The sequence below is a fragment of the Lagenorhynchus albirostris genome, chromosome 5 (assembly GCF_949774975.1).
Source record: "Lagenorhynchus albirostris chromosome 5, mLagAlb1.1, whole genome shotgun sequence".
Taxonomy (NCBI): domain Eukaryota; kingdom Metazoa; phylum Chordata; class Mammalia; order Artiodactyla; family Delphinidae; genus Lagenorhynchus; species Lagenorhynchus albirostris.
In genome coordinates this window covers 86,338,324-86,359,288 of record NC_083099.1, presented here as the reverse complement: position 1 = coordinate 86,359,288, position 20,965 = coordinate 86,338,324, and positions in this window count along the sequence as shown.

The following is a 20,965-nucleotide window of genomic DNA, read 5'->3' as shown; positions in this document are numbered from 1 at the left end:
TCCTCAAACTCATTAGCATCCTCCTCCCCTTACCTCTTTCACATTGGGTCACTAACAAGTTACAATGTTTTTCTCTCTCCTCTCCATTCGCCCTTGTTTTGGGGTTTTGTTCTCTTCTTCCTCATTTCTGCCTTGCTTGCTCATCTTAGAAGGCTGGGTTGCCCTGCTGCCACCACTGTCATCACTCCCCAGCAGACAGAAAGGCTAAAGTGTCAAAAGATGCCTTGGTTGCCTCTGACAAAAGTGCAGATCAGCTCTGAAAAGGAATAAATATGATAGGGGGCACAATAATAACAGTGTGCACTTGTTAACTACAAAAATTCAGCAGGAGCTGGGGGCAGGGAGGGAGGGAACCGTGGAGAATAGAAGCTGCCTCGGCAGGAGCCCCCCGGGGAAGGAGTGGAGGGGGTCCTCCAGCAGCAACCATCAGTTCTATGGTGTGGTTTTGTTTTGTTTTGTGAGGTCTGAACTGAGGCTCAGCTGATGGGGCAGGGGGGTGGCGAGAGGGTGAATAAGGGATTTTACCCAAACCAGTGACTCTGAATGGAGGTCTTGGGTTCCGTTGAGGGGGCCTTGGCAGTGGGAGCTTGAAAAGAGGGTCTCTTTGGGTTGTTGTTGGGGGGGGGTTAGGTGGAGGCTGGGGGGACATTTTGAGGTGGGGGGGTAGGGGGAAGGAGGAAAATAGCACAATAATGGGAAAAAGGAGGCCAGCTTCTGAGCTCTCATTTCTGAGAATGAGTCCCATGTGGTTCTCTTTATCTCGGCCATTCAGGAGTCAATAGGGAGAGCTTTTTCATTTTCAACTCTGAGTGTACAGCCACCTCCACGCCCCATCTCACACACACACACACACACACACACACACACACACACACACACACACACACACACACACACACACACACACACACACACCCCTAAAAGTGTGGGACACAGAGCAAGACATTAGAAATGTCTGAAAAGCTATTTCCTCAGCTGCAGATTTGCTGCATTTTCTGTCCGCCCGCTGGAACTGCACATATGGGACGGACACTCAGCTCAAAGCCATCCCCACCACTGTTCTGCCCCTGTTCTTCCGGTGTCACCACTCTCAGCCTCTAATCCCTCTTTTCTCTGTTGTGCACCCCTTCTCTCCTCCCGTGGATTCCTCAGTCTTTGACTCTTTAAAAAGATATAAGTCATATGATGACAGGTAAAGCAGAGCTCCGTGATGGAGTGATGGTTACTTTTAACAAAATAAGCGAAAACAAGATGGGAGCAAACCCAAGCCTGAACTCTAGACTGTTTTAGTGTATAGAAAACAACAGACAACAAACAACAACATTGTTTTTGATGGTGGACTTCTGTGAAATGTTAAGTCTCCAACTAGACAGATCCCTGTCAATTTGTTCCTATGTCTATCACTGAGGCAGCCGCAGCCTCTGAAGCTAGCCTGATAGAAAATAATTCATCTAGTTTTCAAAGAATATCGTAACGGATTCTCGTGGGATATGGGAGTCTGAATAGGTACAGCATTCTTAGTCAGGCATGGAGGATTGAAAAAATATAGGTTCCAGGCCTCAAGATTCTGATTCAGTAGCTCTGAAAGGGGCTCAGGGTTTGTGAGTCTGTGTGTGTGTGTGTGTGTGTGTGTGTTGGATCAGAGAGGCATTAGTCAAATAATAGTCACTAGAGGGCTTCCCTGGTGGCGCAGTGATTGAGAGTCCGCCTGCCGATGCAGGGGACACGAGTTCGTGCCCCGGCCCGGGAAGATCCCACATGCCGCGGAGCGGCTGGGCCCGTGAGCCATGGCCGCTGAGCCTGGGCGTCCAGAGCCTGTGCTCCGCAACGGGAGAGGCCACAACAGTGAGAGGCCCGCGTACCAAAAAAAAAAATAGTCACTAGACAGACACTAAGCCAGTGCCAGGCAAATGGTTGGTTACGTGACTTATATCCATCCGACCAGGGAAAGGCTCTCTGCTACTAAGCAGTGTAGCTGAATGAAAGAAATGGGAAGGAGGAAATTATCATTTTCATTACCAAACAATGAAGATAAGGGGAAGGAGATTGAAGATGACAGTAACATCACACAATTGCTTAGTGCCACACAGTTCCTCCAAGAATTAGAAGGGGCATTGAGACTCAGTTGTCTCAAGCTACTTGCCCAAGGTCACACAACTGGTAAGTGGCAGAGCCAGAATGCCTCCCCAGGCTTGAATGATCTAGACAACATGCTCTGAAGTGGGAGGAGACCCCAGGAGTGGGATGGGAGTGATGGAGTGCTGGAAAGTAGACTTCCACACAGCTCCTAGGAATGCTCCTAAGGGCTGGTCATGCACTCAGTGGCTGTGAGCCGTGAAGTGGCTCCTGGCTACTGCCTTCTCATCAAGGGCTCCATGATGACTGTCCTTAACAATACTGTATTGTATATTTGAAAGTTGCTGGGAGAATAGATCTTAGAAGTTCTCATCATGAGGGAAAAAATTATAACTACAGGGAGTGATGGATGTTAACTAATCTTGTTGTGGAGATCATTTTGCAGCATATGTATACATATGTCAAACCATAATGTTGTATACTTTAAACTTATATAATGTTATGTGTGAATTATATCTCAGTATAACTGGGCAGGGAGGGGAGAGTAAATAATTTTCTTAAAGAACTCCAGATTTCTCACCTTTCACAAATCTCATTTCTTCCTCTTAGCACAACTTGCTCTGCTGGGCAAAGTACCCCACACCAGGTGTAGAAGGAAAATGAGTATTGCTTTTAAACCTATCTCTGAGCAGACAAATGAGTATAGCTTTCAGGTCTCTCACACATTGTGAGGAAATCACAGTTACCCTTTCCTTGGCTCCATTTCCAATGTCTTGAAGGTGCAGCTGTGTGGCTTGACTGTGAATATTGGGAAGGATGTGAAAAAGGTAGGAGAGGGGCCCATTCTGCCATCTGGCTGCTGCTTAACCAGCTCTCCTCCAACCAACTCTTCACGACGTTTGGAGTCCTAACTACCACACAATGTGGATGTGCTCACTCACAGGGTTCAGATGTGCTTATCCCCTCCCTCTAACTACAAAGCTCCTTGAGGGCAGGAGCCCTGCCTCATACTTCTTCAGCACCCCCAACATGCCCAAGCCCAGTAGGGAGCATATGCTGCTCGGTAACTGGCCTTTGCTGGATTCCCAACAAGTGCCTTTTCAATCGGAATGCTCAGAGTGGATTTGGTCTGCCAGTTGCTTTTACTCACCATTCTGAATCATCTTCCTCTTGTTGGCATGCTCCACTTTCTGGATCATCCCAATTGAGGTGTTTTAACTCCATGTGGGCTTGGCCAGTGACTTCAGTGCTGCCTTCAGCTCTTTACGTATTCTGATGCCCACTTCGCTTTCCCCAGCCTGTTGTGTTGGTTCTACCCACCCCGAGTCAAGCCCACTGTCTTTAGGTGTGTGTCTGTGCTTACGTGGCGTATTCATAATCATCTCAACTGTTGTTTTGGGGGTTGTTTTCTTTTCTAAATTCATTAATTAATTTTATTTTTGGCTGCGTTGCGTCTCCGTTGCTGTGCACACAGGCTTTCTCTAGTTGGGGTGAGCGGGGGCTACTCTTCGTTGTGGTGCACCGGCTTCTCAATGCAGTGGCTTCTCTTGTTGTGGAGCACGGGCTCTAGGCACGCAGGCTTCAGTAGTTGCAGCCCGCGGGCTCAGCAGTTGTGGCTCTCGGGCTCTAGAGCGCAGGCTCAGTAGTTGTGGCGCACGGGCTTAGTTGCTCTACAGCATGTGGGGTCTTCCCGGACCAGGGCTCGAACCCGTGTCCTCTGCATTGGCAGGCGGATTCTTAACCACTGTGCCACCAGGGAAGCCCCTCAACTGTTGTTTTGCAATGCTTCTTGTTCACCTGTTGCCAATTTCTTAATACAATGGCCAGTCCAAACCTTCTCCATTCTTCCACTTTACCTCCAGACCCAGAGCTTGAAAACAATCCCACTTGCTACTTTATTGAGGTAGTGGGGCCCCCAGGAGCCTGGGTATTCCATCTCTGCAGCCCTTTTCTTCCAGATATGTGGAGGCAGGTTTGTTTGGGGTTGTTTTTCGTTTTTGGTGGCGATTTGTAGGGCCCACCCCTTTAACAATGGGCCTTTCTCCTTCAGGTCTTTGCCTCCCTCAAATTCCTGTCCCTCTGCAGTTTTTAGATATCATCAAAATTCTCTCCTTTTTTTCCCTTCTCCTTAATCAATAAAGATATATATATACGTCACCACTATAATAAATTAAAAGACAACAGAAGCACTTGCCCTTACGTTCCCCTTCAGTTTCCATCCTATTTTTCCTTTTATCTAAAGGATAAATTCTAACTTTGTTATGACTCGGTCACTCCTTAATCTTTTGTCATCTGGTTTCCTCCCTTTCACTCTGTGTTGTTCATACTGGGAAAAGCAACAGTAACCTTGAAGAGTCTTTCCTTGACCTCATTGTGCTGGGTTCTCTGCTGCATTTGATGCTGTGGCCACGCCCTCTTCCTTTCACTTCTTTAATACTCTGTGTGCCTCTGTTTCTTGTACTACTGCTGTTTCTTCATCCAGGCCACACATGTGGACATTTCCTAAGATTCAGTCTCCGCATGTTTTTCCTTGGTGATGTCTTTCACTTACAAGCCTCCACTTATTACCATGTCTCAGTAGGGTCATACTGTCACACTTCCAATTGTCTATTGGATTTTTCTACGTGTCCATCTTACTATTACTTAAAACTTAAAATATCTCAAATTGAATTTATTTTTCCTCCTAAACTGTTCATTTTCCGTTCTACGAACTTCAAGCCTCAAGGTCACTGCCTTTCTGCCAACTGTACTATCCCATCAGTCATTAAAGTCTATGACTCCTTTAGATGAACCCTCAATCCTATCTATTCAGTTCCCTTCACCACCATCCTAATTCTGGCCCTTATCCCTGACACTTGGACTATGGAAATTAATCTATTAAAATACTTTTTAAAGTATTTTTAATCTGTTAAAATGTATTTTTTGTACTCACACATCCTGTGGTTCCATGTAATTTACAGAATCAAGTCCAACCTTAGCCTAACGTTCAAGACCTTTCTTAATTCATTCGCAGGTCTGTGTTCCCGGTGTTTCTCCCTCTACCATATTTCTCATAAACAAATACATCACTCCAGCAAGCTGTTCTGCTCGTAAGCTCCCAAACACTTTACGTTCTCTTATATCCACACAATTGCTTTGTCCTTCCTGAGACACTCATCCTTCTTATTCCCATCTCTCCTGGCCTAACCTTCCTTCAAATTCCAATGCAAATCCTGCTTTTCAGAAAACCTTCCTTGCCCATCTCAATCTAAATCTCTTCTTTCCTTAAACTCCCTTGAACTCTCATAAACTCCTGGAAGGTTATGAAATTATATAAAATTACATTTTAGGTTTAAAATCTTGCTTAATTTCTTATTATCTTCCTAACTAGATTGTCTGCTCAACTTGGATCTGGACCCCGAACTGACACCCAACTCAGACGTAGGAAATACTAGCTGTTCTCTTCTGAGTTTCTGTGGCTTTATAAATATAAGTTGCCTCTGTAAATTAAGTTCCAAGCCTGTGTGTTTATGAGAGTAGACATCTTCAACAGGATTAACTACGTGCTGGCGTGGATATTTTGTTGTGCTTCTTCTCAAACAAAATCTTATTGATTGGCTACCAGTGGAACTCTATGTACCTTACCCTATCCTTTCTTTTTGCCTTTCTTAGCAGGTGGGAAAGAAGCAAGGTAGACAGCAAATCATATTCTCTTTCAAGTAACCTCATTTTTCATACTATGGCTAATTTCTTTATGCTAAAGTAAGTCCATGGTTTAAAGCAAAAAAAAAAAAAGGAAGGAAGGGAGGAAAAAAGAAAGAAATTTTGTAATAGAATCTGATTTAAGTATGTTTTAAAAAAAATGGAAACTTATACCAGACAAACAGCTTTAGTATATCTAGATCATGAGTTAAGCACCACCTACACTCATTTACCAAAAAGGAAAGATGTGAGAATCATAGATATAAATACATCTTTTTTCCTTATGTGAGGAATCAAAATCTTTACTAATGAGACTTTGCTACTTTAATTCAGGTTAGAGTCAGTCCATCTTCACAAGGCTGTCTCCATTTCTTGCCAAGTTGGTGAAGTAATGTCTTGTGACTGACTCAGTGTATCAGTAGACCAGCAATAAAGGCATCACCTGAGAGCTTCTGAGAAATGCAGAATCTCAGGACACCCCTCAGAATCAGCATCTTCACAAGATTGCCAATTGATTCACATTCACATTAATTAAAGTTTGAAAAGCACTGAAGTAAAGCAGATTTGATGATCAGACAGCCTTGGAAATTCATCTCAGGTGGCATGAATGGGATGCTTGTTTCTGTAGGAATCTTAAAGCAAATATGTGGGTGTTGATGAATTGACAATATAAGATACCCTCATCTTGCAGACCAGAGTCCTGAATAATGCTCAAGACTGCAAGAGCCCTGAAAGAAATGCCTGCAGCCTTCCTCTTGGGCTCAGGAAATCCCTCCAAGATTTACAGTCCACCCTCCAGCCCTCACTCATTTCTGTCACTTTGCTCTCCTCCTGGACCTTCCCTCTCTGCCTTTCTACAGATGCCTGCTTTAGACAGGCTGGCAGTGAGTTCCTGCTGCTGCCCTTTGAGTGCCTCTCAACACCCTGCACGAGGCCAGGCTCCAGGAGAGAAAGGGCCTGGAACTCTGTGTAACCCAGGCATAAATTGACCCAGAGAGCGTTTTTCTCTAGTATGTCATCTGCTGCTGTCTTTTCTCTGTCATCTTTCTCAAAAGCCATCTGGAGAAACGTAATTGCTATAAGTATTGTATTTATTTCTTGTTGGGATCTGTTATTTTCCGATTAGGCTTTTCTTAAGTGTATCTTCATTTTGAATAGAAAAAAAAGACTAGTGCTCATATAAAAGAGCAAAGACAGCAGACCAGGAACAGGCCAACCATTTTGGTGTGATGCTGGGTTCTCCTTAACCCTGAGAACCACCAATGACATCACTGTAAATGTTTTTTTCACTCATGCATTCATTTTCAACAAATATTATTGAGCTCCTACTTGTGCCAGATGCTCTTCTATGGAGTGCAGGTATTTTGGTGATCAAAACAAAATCTCTTTGTCTTTCCATGACAGATATTTGGGGTGGGTAAGGAAGGAGAGAGAGAGAACAAAAATGAGTTAAAACAAAACCTCTGGCCTCAAACCTCCCGAGTAAGTGGAATGATCTAGGCACAGGTATGAGGAGGAAGAGGGGGAAATATGGGAAAGTAGAGGAGAGGGAGGCAAGAGGTAGAGAAAGAAGTCAGAAAGACATGGGAGTGGTAGGGGATGCCAGTCACAGCCACTGCCCAAGCCATGGCCATCACAGCTCATGGGCTCCCACCCAGGCGCTGCGGCCAGAGGGTGCATTTCTTCTTTGGAGGGAAGAGAGCTGCAGTAGGAAAAGACACTAATAAGCCAGAGGCAAAACAGGCACTTAGTAACAAGAATCCTTGTGACGAAAGGAAGTTAGGAATCAGATGATAACAAAGATATAAGTTGGAATTTTAAAGCTCAGTAACTTTCAGAGGTTATAAGGACGCGTCAGAGCCTCCTGCCCTGAGAGTTCGCACAGCCCTGTGCAGCAGTCCCACAAACACGTCAGGGTGTGAATATGGGATCCTATGTGTATATGATGTGTCTTGGGATCGTGGGGGGCACAGCGCTTGGGCAGAGGGAAAGAAAGTAGGCAAGGCCATTGAAAGCCTTGCTGAGAAAGGTATTTCTTGTGCACAGAAAAGAATCAGGCCCCTCGCTCCCTACTGAGCCCATTTCTCCAGCCTTTGCCTGAGCTGTCAGGCATGAATCCCTGTAGCATTCCGTAACTAATTGACAGTAATGGGGGCCATTGGGAGTCTAAGAATACATGGCATTGCCCGGCATGCACTGGAAAGAAGGGGGGGGCTGCCTCGGGGGCAGCTGTGGGGAAAATAAAGGCTGTCTTGTAAACTTCTTTTAATGTGAAGGTAAGAGGTAGAAAGTAGGGAGGAGCAGATTTAGACAAACTTCTACTTTAGCCTAAAAATAAAAAATTGTAAATCCCCTATTTTATGCTCAGCTAATATTCCAGGAGACTAAGTTTGCCACAGAGAAGAAACAGATGGAATTTCAGTTAACCCCAGGGCCCCCTGTGAAATCTATATTGTACCCTCTGGATTTACAACATATTGTAATATATGACTGGAGCCTCCGGAGATTCCATCGCAAATCAACCCTCTTTATTCCAGGGGTTCAGAAAACAGCTACAAAGGCCCACTTCACAATCAAAAGTGGCCAGCTTTCTACAACTTCATCCTCACAGTTGAAATCAAATTTTTAAATTTTACAACAGATCTTATTTATTTGAGCAGTCTCATGTTTTTTTGAGGGGACATTTATTTTTTCCTTCTATTAATGATGATGTTTATGTGCTAAAACTGTTTAGCCCAAATAGAAATTTGTAAAAAATACACCACTTATCACACCTTGAAGAATGATTCGCCACAGACCCACAGTAAATTATCTCCCAAGGATTTTTACCTTTCTAGAATGTAGTTTTTAATGGTAAATATATTCAAAATAAAAATAAAAGCAGTTACCTCTGCTATGAATAGCACATGAAGGTGTAAATATTGAAATAACTTTTAAGAATTCCAAGTTGTTTTTCAAAGCCAGAATTGTTTATCAGGTACCTGCAAACTTACAGCTTTGAATTTTATTTCTTTGCTTTTCTTGTATTATTGGCCTTGCCTGTCTGCATTTGTTCTTCATTTCAAAAACAATATTTGCATAAGCATTCAGCTTTTCACACACAAAAAAATCTTTCCAAATTAGTTGTGGCTTTTTGATATTAGGGATAAATTTTCAGCACATTTTTCTCAGCATGCTACTTTTCCCCAAAATTGAACATCACCTCAAATCTTTCATGACCTGCAGAGATGAGTTTCCTCTGTGCTGTAGTGCAGACTCTTCACTCTTCACGTTGCTGCTCTGTTGTCCAGCATCGTTTTATGGAAGATTTGCCCCCAGACTCCTGGGGAATATCTTTAGGAATCCAGATAAGCAAAGACCTGTACTTTGAGAAGATGTCATTTTGGAGAACAGAAATGTGTCTTTTTTAAAAGAAGACTAGGGTTGAAATATGCTGAGAAAAGTCTTCCTCTCAAAGGTCACCATGAGGAACTGAGGACCAGAGGGCTGTCCTTTAAACACTGTCTATGAGACTCAGATGCTGAGAGCTGGAAGGACTAGAAGAGATGTCATTTAGGCAGTGAAGAGACTGTGTGTCCCCACTCTTCAGTTTCATGGAAGTTAAGCAGAATTCAGTCAGGCAGTGGCAGGGACGTTCCTCTCCAGATTGTCAGGAGAGCAGAGTTCTCGAGCCAGCATCTCTTTTTCTCCACCAAAAGCACAGCCTTGCAGGAACACATCAGGGAACGCTTCTTTTTCCCTTTATCTACCAACATGTAGCTAGACCAGCAGGGGCTGTTACATGGTGAGGACATCCAACCAAATCAAGCAGAGAGCCTTCATGTGGCACAAGAACTCTTGTGGGAGCCACCAGGGGCACTTAAGGGACTGGTCAGCCCGCTCTTCCACAAGGTTTGGAACATTGGCTCCAAGGTTGGAAGAGGGTCTTTTTAATGGAATAAGCCCTTATTTCTAGTGGCATTGGTTTATCCCCTTAAACCACTCTTTAATCAGAAAAAATATATATATATATAGTGTCCAAAACATGCCTGTTTTGGATCTTAATATCAGGCAATCAAAGTTCATTTTAATGTAATTATTAGGGTTTTATTTCCTCATCTGAACAAAAACATGGATTTGTTATTAAACCCAGACCAAACATTCATTTAACCTGTCACATTTCTATACTAGATATCATTTATTTTGCAAAGAGCAAATATGTGGTTACTTAAAAATAATATACCAACCAAATGTTAAGAGTGATTGAGTTTCTGTTTGCTTTTTTTTACCTTTTGTGTGTATTTATCACATACGAATAATAAAAGTCAATACTGTAGTATTTGCTATGTTCCAGGCACTGTCCAAAACGCTTTATATGTATCAATTATCTAATCATCACAGTTCTCTATGAGGTACTATTATCCTCCTTTCCAAAAAGATAACATTAATGACATGAGGAGTGTTCTGAGAACATAGATGTTTCTCAGCCTTTAGAGTTTATGGCCAGGTATCAGGTTTTCTGATGCCCTGTTCATTTTCAGAGTTGAAAGTGACTTATCTTTTGAAACATAGTCAATATGGTTCTTCTTCTTCATTTTTCCTGCCCTAACTTCTCCAAGTCTGCCCTGAACCCTACACTATTTACAACGTATTTAAGACTCCCGCAATTATGTTTGGCAATTTTACTCTTGTTCCTTCTGCTTTTATTTTTATCCTATTAATTTCCTATTCCAACACCAGCAGAAATTAAAGCAAGATAAAAGGAAAAGGAAAGGATAATATAGGAGGGGTTCTGAAATCACCTGGTTTAAACTTCACAATCAGATAACGTGGGAAATGTATTCAAATAACTCAATTGAAAAAAATATATGCTTGGTGAAACTTTTTGCTATTATTTTGCTTTTTCCTTGTGTATGCGTTTTCTGGGTTGGTTTAACTATTTTATCATCTCTTTTACTGAAGACTCAAACCATGATTGTCTTTCATCTCTTTGCTGAACCAAGGGAAGTGAGTACATTAGACCAAACAAGTTTCCTGTTAGATCTTACATACTAGTTTCTTCCAAAAGTCTTCACTGACAAGCCTTTCCCAAAGGTATCTATTCCTTTCTTTGAATTCTCTTGGCGTTTAAGTATATAGACAACACCTTACCACCAAGCTTTTGTTTATTATCTTGGTTTGGGATTGTTCTCTATTTATTTAACTGACACACATCTTAGCCAAGGAAAACGGCTATTCTTTTTCTTTGCAGATTCTGCAGAGCCTGATTTTATAGGTCAGACAATTTGATGCGCTGAATTAGAGACAGTGCTGTATATAAATGACATATTTCCCTAAGTATGATTGCTGAGCACTGAATTCATTGGGAAACTGGGCCAAGTAGGCCAAGTATCACATCTAGAAGAGGAGAAATGTTGCTCTGGACTGTGCCAGTTTCTGGCAGATGGAAAGATAAGCTTAGGTGAGGTCAGGAGCCCAGACAGCAGCAGAAATGGAGCTGGAATCCAGCCTGGGCCCTCTGTGATGGTGGGACCAAGGGAGGAAGACTGTCCAGAATATTGGAAGAGGCTGAAGTTAGAGACCGGAAGTAAGACTGGGTTTTCTCTAAACAAAAGAAGAGACATTCTCTGTAACATTTGTAGAGAAGAGTCCAGGAGAAACATCTGCACTGAGAATGGAAAGCCAACCCATGGGATACCGGAGACGAAGATGTTCAAAGAAAAGCATTAATATGGTTGAGTGACTTGCCAGGAATGTTTGACTGGGCTATTATGCCAAAACCGATGCCAGGCTCTGATTTTTGTGGTTTCAACAACTCTTTATCCATTCTCTGCAGATTGCTCTCTTTACCATAGTATGAGTTTTGACCTTTCGTTCTCTTTATCTTCGGAAGCTCCAAAGACATCATTGTTTAAGGAGGATCAGAGTCTGCCAGAGCAGAGTCACACCATGTGGACCGTCCTGAGCTTGCCACTGGCACCGTGGCAATGACAGCCACTCAGGCCCAACAGTGTTACTATTTCAGGCTATAACTTCTTCTGTATATTGGCAGGCTGTTTTTATGTCTTCAGAAATCATTTCTGCCTGTCATTAAGATTGATAAACTAAGTTGGCATTCATGTAGGATCTTTCCAACAAGCATCTAAAACTCAATAATGACAAAAGAATCCCTCTCTCTCTCTTTCTCTTTCTCTAATTGACTTTATTTTTCGAGCAGTTTTAGGTCTACAGAAACATTGAATGGAAAGTGCAGAGTTCCCATATACTCTCTCTCCCTCCCTATTCCCTTACCTCCTTCCACCACAGTTTCTCCTGTTATTAACATCTCGTATTGCTGTTGTACATTTCTTAAAACCTATGAGCCAATATTTATACATATTTATTAACTAGAGTCCATAGTGTATATTAGGGTTTTATACATCCTATGGGTTTTGACGAACGTATAATGAAAAGCGTCCACAATTACAGTATCGAACAGAAGAGTTTCACTGTCTGAGAAGCCCCCTGTGCTCCACCTGCTCATCCCTTCCTCCCTCCCTCCCTGTCCTCTAACCCCTGGCAATCACTGATATTTTTACTGTCTCCATAGTTTTGCCTTTTCCAGAATGTCATATAGTTAGAATTGTACAGTACGTAGTATCTTCAGATTGACTTCTTTCAATGAACAATATTCACTTTAGGTTCCTTCATGTCTTTCCTTGGCTTGGCTTTTCTTTTTCTCACTGAATAATATTCCACTGTCGGATATACCATGCTCACCTACTGAAGGACATCTTGGTTGCTTCCACGTTTTGGCAGTCCTGAATAAAGCGGCTGTAAACATCCATGTGCAGGTTTTTCTCATTTTGAAGTTGAGTAACAGAAGCAAGGCTCCCAGAATTCTATACCCCCACACTTCCCCGTCTGACTCATTGACTGGCTGGCTCCAAGGCTCTAGGAACTGATTGCTCACAACCATTCTTGGTTGTCCTCCAAGCTTAACATGCAGAGGTTAAGGTCATAGTTACGTCCAAATGGCCTGATGGCTGATCCCAGCCCAGGTCAAGATGAAATCTAACGTATCACCATTGTGGAGGAGAGGCAGTCTTAGCTGACCCAAAGGAACCTATTCCACCACAGCCTTTGGCCCGTGGAACTTGGACTTCTGTCTGAGAAGTCACTTGGAAATGCCATTTCCAGCCACATGCTGCAGACAGACCACTTTCGTCTTCTGAAGCCAATTCCCAGCTAGCTAGATGCTACATTTATAGCCCACCCTTAACAGCTTCCCACCTGTGTGTGGTTTATTTTTTTTTAATATAAATTTATTTATTTATTTATTTTTGGCTGAGTTGGGTCTTTGTTGCTGCACGCGGGCTTTCTCTAGTTGTGGCGAGTGGGGGCTACTCTTCGCTGTGGTGCATGGGCTTCTCATTGTGGTGGCTTGTTGTGAAGCGTGCCGGCTTCAGTAGTGGTGGCTCATGGGCTCTAGAGCGCAGGCTCAGTAGTTGTGGTGCACGGGCTTAGTTGCTCTGCAGCATGTGGGATCTTCCCGGACCAGAGCTCAAACCCGTGTCCCCTGAATTGGCAGGTGGATTCTTAACCACTGCACCACCAGGGAAGCCCCACCTGTGTGTTTTTGAAACCCACTTAAGCCTCAGGAAAATAGTCATCGTGAAGTTCTTTGTTTCACTTAAAAAAGATGTCCTTATGTTACCAAACCTGGGTCTGCTCACCCACTCTACACAGCAAAACCAATATACTGACGCCAGTTGTCATGAAGGAAAGTACAGTGTTTACTGCAGGGCACCAAGCAAGGAGAACAGGCAGCTCGTGCTCAAAAGACCCGAACTCCCCAGTGTCTTTCAGGGAAGGGTTTTTAAAGGCAACATTTAGGGTAAGGGTTTCAGGGGGCATGACTTTCTTCTGATTGGTTGGTGGTGAGGTAACAGGGTGGTGTTTCAGGAATCTTAACCATCAACCTTCTGGTTCCGACCAGCCTGGGGTCTGTGTGCTTGTGGTCAGCATGTAGTCACCATCCTCCACCTGGCTGGGGGTCTTAGTTTCTGCAGAATGACTCAAAGATATGTGTCAGATTGTTATCTGTATTCATTGAGGAGGAACTAGGACTGTTTCATCACTGAACTATTATTTAAGCTATCATTACTTTTCTTGTTTGACTGCTTGTCCTTTGTTTCTGCATTCCCTTACTTTCCTAATTAGTTAACTGCTTGAGTCTGCTCTTTGAAACTCAGGGAAGGCCTAGGAGACTAAAGCCTTTTTTAAAAACAAGAAATGGGGATACAAAAGGACTTTCATACCTGGGAGGACTTCATAAGGTCCTGCTTGGTTTTAATCCCACCTTTTCCTTGATACTCCTCAATCCTGAGAGTAACAGGGGTGAGACAAGAAAGGGAATAAAGTTTTAGATAGAGAGGTTCATTATAAACACGGCAGGGGAATTCGGTTTTAGGGGGACTTGGTTTCAGTTAGAGCCATCCACTTTAGATTTCTCCCATTGGTTCCTTCCCTATGTTAATGTGTTATCCTCTTGACATCTACATACACTTAAAATGCATTTGGGGGGCTTCCCTGGTGGCCAGTGGTTGAGAATCCGCCTGCCAATGAAGGGGACATGGGTTTGAGCCCTGGTCTGGGAAGATCCCACATGCGGCGGAGCAACTAGGCCCGTGCGCCACCACTACAGAGCCTGCGCGTCTGGAGCCTGTGCTCCGCAACAAGAGAGGCCGCAATAGTGAGAGGCCCGCGCACCGCGATGAAGAGTGGCCCCCGCTCGCCGCAACTAGAGAAAGCCCTCTCACAGAAACGAAGACCCAACACAGCCAGAAATAAATAAATAACAAATAAAATGCATTTGGGGTGTTTTCCTATGAACATGGGGGCTTCCACAGAGAAGTTGCAAAGGTGGTCTGTCTCCTCAGGCTCCTCTCTTGGCCGCTTCCTTCCCAGACACCCCCTGGGGCCTCTGTGCTCACCATAGCCCCACCCTCAGCCCTCAGGGATCGCTCACAACCCGCTCCCAGGCTTTCTAGTCACCCCAGTCATCCCGAGCAGTAAAGGGATGAAAAGAGCTTAAGCATCTCCCCTCCCTTAATGCATTTCAAAAAGGGACTGCTAGGATCAGCCAGGAGAAGAGTAGACACAGGAAGCTTCGAGATACCTGACCCCACCTCGAGGTGGAGGCACTTTGGCTCTCCTGAGATGGGGAGAAGGGAGGCTCCAACCCCCTTAAAAGTTTCCTTTCCAGGTTAGCCCCTCACTTAGAGGAGCCTGAACATCTCCTGGAAACTGTCTCATCAGGTAATTCACCTCTCAAACCTTCCCTGAAGGGAATCCGATTTTCAGTTTTCTTGGGGTGATTCTTTGGAGTTCACACTCCTCACTTTTGTTCGGAGATCTGTTCCCCACTAGCTCCTGCTTGAGGAATGCGTGTGTCGTGCTCGGTGTCAACAGAGTGGGCTTTTTCCGCCCAGGCCCAAGCTCAACCTCTCCCTACCTTGTTTAACTTTCTGTGAAATGTGGCCGACAGCACTCAGTATGAGAGTACCCATAAAAGTACACATTAGCACTAGAGGAGAGGGGTGGATACTGTACCTGTTAAAGGCAGTAAAAGGAGGGCAGTAGGAAGGGGACTTTTTGCGACAGCAACGGAGGCAGGAAAAGAAGTAGCAGGAAGTGGGCATCAAATCGTGCAGTCCTGAGGAGGAAGGGGGAAGACAAAAGGTGAAGAAGCAGTGAGGGTGAAGTGAGTGAGATGGTTTAGTTATGATGTGTTTTGTGTGCCAGGATCTCTGTGGCTATGGAAATAAAGAAGGCAGTCTGCTTTCAAGATCTGGTTTGGCAATGAAAAACAGTTGTCTGTTTGTCATTCAAATAGCAACACTGCATTTGAATTGGGAGAAAGCCATTGATTATCCTCCTATCAGAAAACTCTTGAGTTAGCACTACCTTGTTTCATAAGCAGACTAAGCAAGGAAGGAGGCTCTAATGTTTGCACAATCTGTCATGTTTGCTGAGCCACGCTTCCGGGGGATTTACATGCATTACCTCCATTTAGGGAGTATCTCTATCTTAAATGGGAGTCAGTGAAAGCAAGAAAGGTCAAGTGACTTGCACAAGGACACATGACTGGTAATTTTCAAAGTCTTGGTCCAGCTGTTTCCAAAGCCTGACCTCATGCTATGTAGGTGATTGGAATTCAGCTCCACTACTCCCCTACTCCAGACCCTCCTCCCACTAAGACAACAGTTGTCCCTTAGGTAGAAGGAGCTTGAAATTTTACGGTTAGAGATTTATCCTTTATCTAAACATTTTATTCTTTAGTAAATTTCTACTGAGAGGAATGAGCCATTAAACAGTTTAGCATTAATGTCTTCCTTACTGAGAACATATTTATGAGATAATTTCCTGCAAGGAAATTTTGATCATGTGCCTGCGGAACGGGAGGCAGTCAGAAAAGGGACAGAATGAGAGACTGACACAGAAGAGGGAGGCAGAGATGGAAGACACCTTTGCTTAATCCTCAAATATTTGTGCTACCCGGGGGAAGCCCTCCCCCTCCCAGCTTCTCTCCCTGTCCAGGGAACATAAGGGTAACTGGCTAGTTCACCCGAAAGGATCAGCGAGTGGGCAGAGGCCAGAGAGGAGAAGGCTGCCGATAGCAGGGATGGGGGTGGGGGGCAGTGAGGTGGAGACAAAGGGGGAAGTAACTTTATAAATTAAAAAATGATAAGTGATGAAGAGAATGGCTAATCCTGGGGAACCCTGAGAATGCCGGACCGCCAAGCAAGGGCCTTTCTTTTTTTCACTTTCCTTTTTCCTTTCTTTTTAATTTCCCTTTATTTAATTTCGCTGCAGCACGTATAATCAATTACAGCCTGAATCGGGATAAAGGGAGGGGAAGCACTTTAATTCATAAATCAATTTTATACGGTCATCAGTCAGGTTGTGAATGCAAATACCTCTGTCGGTTTAGGTTATTCAGAATTAATTGACTCCCACCGGGCTGGGCTGCAGATGGAGAGGGGCTTTCTCACAAAGTCTCCTTGGGCCCAGCTTGGGGGCTGCCTGCTTCCGCCCTTCCCCCTCAGGCCCTCAGCCACCACCCTTTGCTCCTTTACCCTCTGGGCCCCAAACGTGGAGATGATGGGGGTGGGCATCCAGCAAAGAAGCTGGGTGGATAAGAGCCCAGAAAGATTGTTTGAAGAAGGAAGGGGATACACAGGAAGATGAAAGACCCCAAACAAACCCTCTTCAGTCCAGGCCCTGCAGAGACACCTTTATGTGATTAGAAATGCTTAGCTTGCAAGGGTCTGCTTTTAAGTTCTCTTGAGCTTCTTAAATAAGAAAGAAAAAAGAAAACAAATGGAAAAGCCAGAGCCCCTGGGCTGAAGCTGAAGGGATATCATTCAGAAACCACCAGGTTGCAGTGGTTCCTGCGGCTGCCAGATTGAGCAGCAGGGGAGCAGCCCGGCAGAGAGGGCGAAGCGCCTGCAGCGCCCAGCACAAGTGAGGGCAAGGTCCTGCCCAAGCCCCTTAGGCTGACGGGCACGGAGAGCCCTGGTCTGTGGACCCACGCCGCAGCATGCGGAGAGAAAGAGTGAATCAGGTGTAGGAAGGACTGTGGCTGCCTAGCCGGGCAGCACCTGTTTCCTAAGTCAGGGTCTTCTCCCACAGGAGTTCACTCTAATTTGGAAAAGACACACACCTACCCACCTGTACATTAGGCCTACGCTGTCCTCTGCTCCCCAGCTAGTTATAACCCTGAGCGTGTTGCTCCAAATCAGACTGTTTTCGTGGTTTTCACCAATGTTGCCCACCTTAGACTCACCTAGGGAGTTTTTTGTTTTGTGCGTTTTGTTGTTCATTTGTTAATGTCGATGTGCAGGGGGTCCACTCTTAATAAATCCTGCTTTAATCAGGTCTTGAGTAGAGCCCAGGGAATTGGTGGGTTTTTTTTTATAAAGCTGCAGGTGAGTCCAATGTACAGGTAAGGATAGAGCCACTGAAGTATCTGAGAACCACTCCCACCCCCAGGCCCCATGCTCTCCCCAAAATCCAGGAGTGGTTCTCAAAGTGTGGGGCATTAGAATTGTATGGGGAGGAAAAAGATTGGTAAGGAAAAGAAAAAAAAACAAAATAAAATTTGAGACTACATATGTTGCAGATTCCCTGGTCCCCTCCAGACACAGTGAATCTCTAGAAAATTCTGTAACTTATACAAACTCCCAGCCAAGTGTGAGAACCCCTGCTGGGGCAGAGCACCAAGACGTTTGCGCTGGCTTTATTTGAAAGCAAATCCTACCCTGCTTTCCATTGCTGGGCATCACATTTTGCCTTCACGCACCGGTTCTGAGTTTGTGAATTCTGCCAGAGAGCTCTCCTGAGAGACCCAAACCTGAATCTGACACAAAAGGAAAGCAGTCCATTTGATGGGATGATCTTAAAGGTTGCATGTTCCCAAACATGGGTTCTTAATCCATATCGAGCCTCTGAAAAATCAGCTGCAAAATTCTTAACATATTTTTAACCAGAACTCAAATAATCAGCCCCTGATCTTTAATACAGTAGCTTGTATGCAAATGAGCCATATTTATTTATTATAAAAGGCTAAGAGGAATTCTTGGAGAAATGTTCCAGTTAGTCGCTCATTTGTATTTTACCATATACTATTGGAGGCAGTAAAACTGCCTTTCTTTAAAATTCTTAGTACTTCAGACTTCATTCCCAAGTCAGACTAGACTTCCTCTCCCAGAAGTCTGAAGGTCTTAATGGAGATTAAATGTGTGTTTTCTCCTGCTGTACTTAGCCAGCAGCAAAGAGAAATTGTGGGGGGTTGGGGGGTGCAGAATGAAAGGGCACCTTGTTTGCAAAGCTCTGTGTTTCTAAGGTAGAAAACGAAGACGTCCATTCGGGGGGAAAAGAAATCCTTAGACCATTAAGGCAGTATGCCAGGGTAATTAAACATACTGCCCAGCTTTGAAACAGCTGCACCACTTACCTTGGACAAGACGTATAACTTGTGTGCCTGTTTCTTCCTCTTTAAAGTGGGAATATTAACAAGAGCTACTTCATAAGGTTGTTGTGAGGATTAAATGAGATAAAGCGTCTAAAAAGCTAAGCAGAAAGCAAGCTCAGTAAATGGCAACAGCACTTGCTTCGACTGAGAGAAAGCATGGATGAGAGGTTTCTGAAGAGTGGATCGGTGGGCCTGTTGGTCTGCATTGGTCCCCCCCAGTAGCAGCAGCAGCAGCCTTGGGAACTTGTTATAAATGTGAAATCTCCAGCCCCATCCCAGAACTACTGATCAGAAGCTCTGGGGGTGGGACTCGGCTCCCTGTGTGTTAACAAGCCCTCTGGTGATTCTGAACCACCCTAAAGTTGGAGAACCACGGGGTAAGTGAAGGGCTGGAGGCTTGGCAAGCAATCAGAAGGTTCTTAGGGTCAAGCAGTTTGTGGTAAAGAAGGAGGTTGGACTCGACTCTCTGTATAGGAAACACAGGAAGATGGCTTACACAACTGTGTTTGGGATTGGAAGGAAAGGCAGCTCAGAGGGACTGCGGCCTGGGGTGTCCAACCAAAGGATGAGATCTCAGCAGGAACCATAACACTTTGTACAACAGCACTGTTTGCAAAGCCCTGCCCCAGGCAACCTCTCAGACCTCACAACCTCAGACTGCCTTCCCTCCTCCACACTCCCAGCCCCTCCCTAGATTCCAAGGCCCAGGGGTGCCTCCAACCCCATTGCAGCCTGGGACGTCAGCAGACTGCACCGCCCACTCTGTTGCCAGATGAGAGCAGCAGGGAAGTCTGAGTCTCCTGGCCTAGACCTGTGCAAAGAGGGCAGCTCTGCCAGGAAAAGGGTCCTAGAAGGGTAGTCTCAGCCATGCTGCTTTGAGATGCCAGTGGAGTACCTTCTCCCTAGCACTTTCCTTCTCCCACAATAGGATTCCCAAGAGCCAGAAGGTGGAGATGGGGGGAAGGCAGTCTGGAGGGGTGGAAACAAAGGAATTTGGAAGTCATCTGTATAAAGGTAGTTTTTTTTTAAGGTATCAAAAAAAAAAAAAAAGGAAAGAGAGAGAAGTCCAGGGGTTTCAGAGAGAAACCACATATTCAGATCTATAAGAGGCTAAAGAAGGAAAAGCAGGCACAGTTAGGAGCCAAAGGGGTGGTTAAAGTGCCCTGTTAAATATTTCTACTTCCATTCCACGAACAATAATTGAGCACCTACTGGGTTCCAGGGACTCTGCTATACTCTGAGAGACAGAAATGCATAAGACGCAATTCCTGCCCTCCAGGAGCATTTGAAGAAAGACAGAAGAAAATAGAAAAATTGTGCACATTCCTTCCAAAATGACATCTGAAGAAGAGGAGAAAACAAAGCAACTCCCAAAGTTCTTTTTTAAACACTTGACTTAAATTTGATGTTTGGAGTTCAGCAAAAAGGCAGAGTGCCAATGATCCATTCCAAACCCCTCTCGTTTACACGCACCTACATACATGCACATGCGCACGTGTACACACACACACACACACACACACACACACACACACACTTCAGCAGCAGTCGTGTCCTTGTGGAGCTGGCCAGTGAAGGATCCGCCTTCCAGTGGCCGCTGGCCCTGCCACAGGACTTCAGTCTTGATCAGAAAAGCACTAGAAATTCATTAAAGAAACAAATCCTAGAGTTTCCGGTATGTAAGCCAACTCCAACCTACCCTCCCTTCCATGAGGTAAAGGCAAAGGAGCCTGACAAACACAGATCTAATTTCCTGTGAAATGCACAGGGGTTTAGAAACTAGGAGAGGAGCAGGATTTAGACGAATACATTTTGCATTTTATCACACAAGATACATAAAACCCTTTTGTCGTGTTCACTAGGCCCAAGGCCCCCTTAGTTTCCTCCATCCTTGACTGACACCACATCCTGTCTTGAGCTCAGCCCTTCAGATCCCCCTCCCTTTGGGCTGCCTCTCCTTGGGGAAGAGAAGTTAAGGCAACTTCGTTGGTGTGGTGGCTGGGACTTAAGTCACATGCTTCCCAAGATACCTGTCCCAGTGGTCACTTTCCCAGATCACTGTCCCACTTTCACACTTTCTCTAAATGTGAGCCAGTCAGTTATTAGGCTGGGGCAAAATGGAGACCCTAAAAGGGGCCCCTTTGTTACTCTTCATGCATCAGCCCCCAGGTACTCCTGGTATCTGTTCTCTTGCTCCCTGAGGAAGAAATG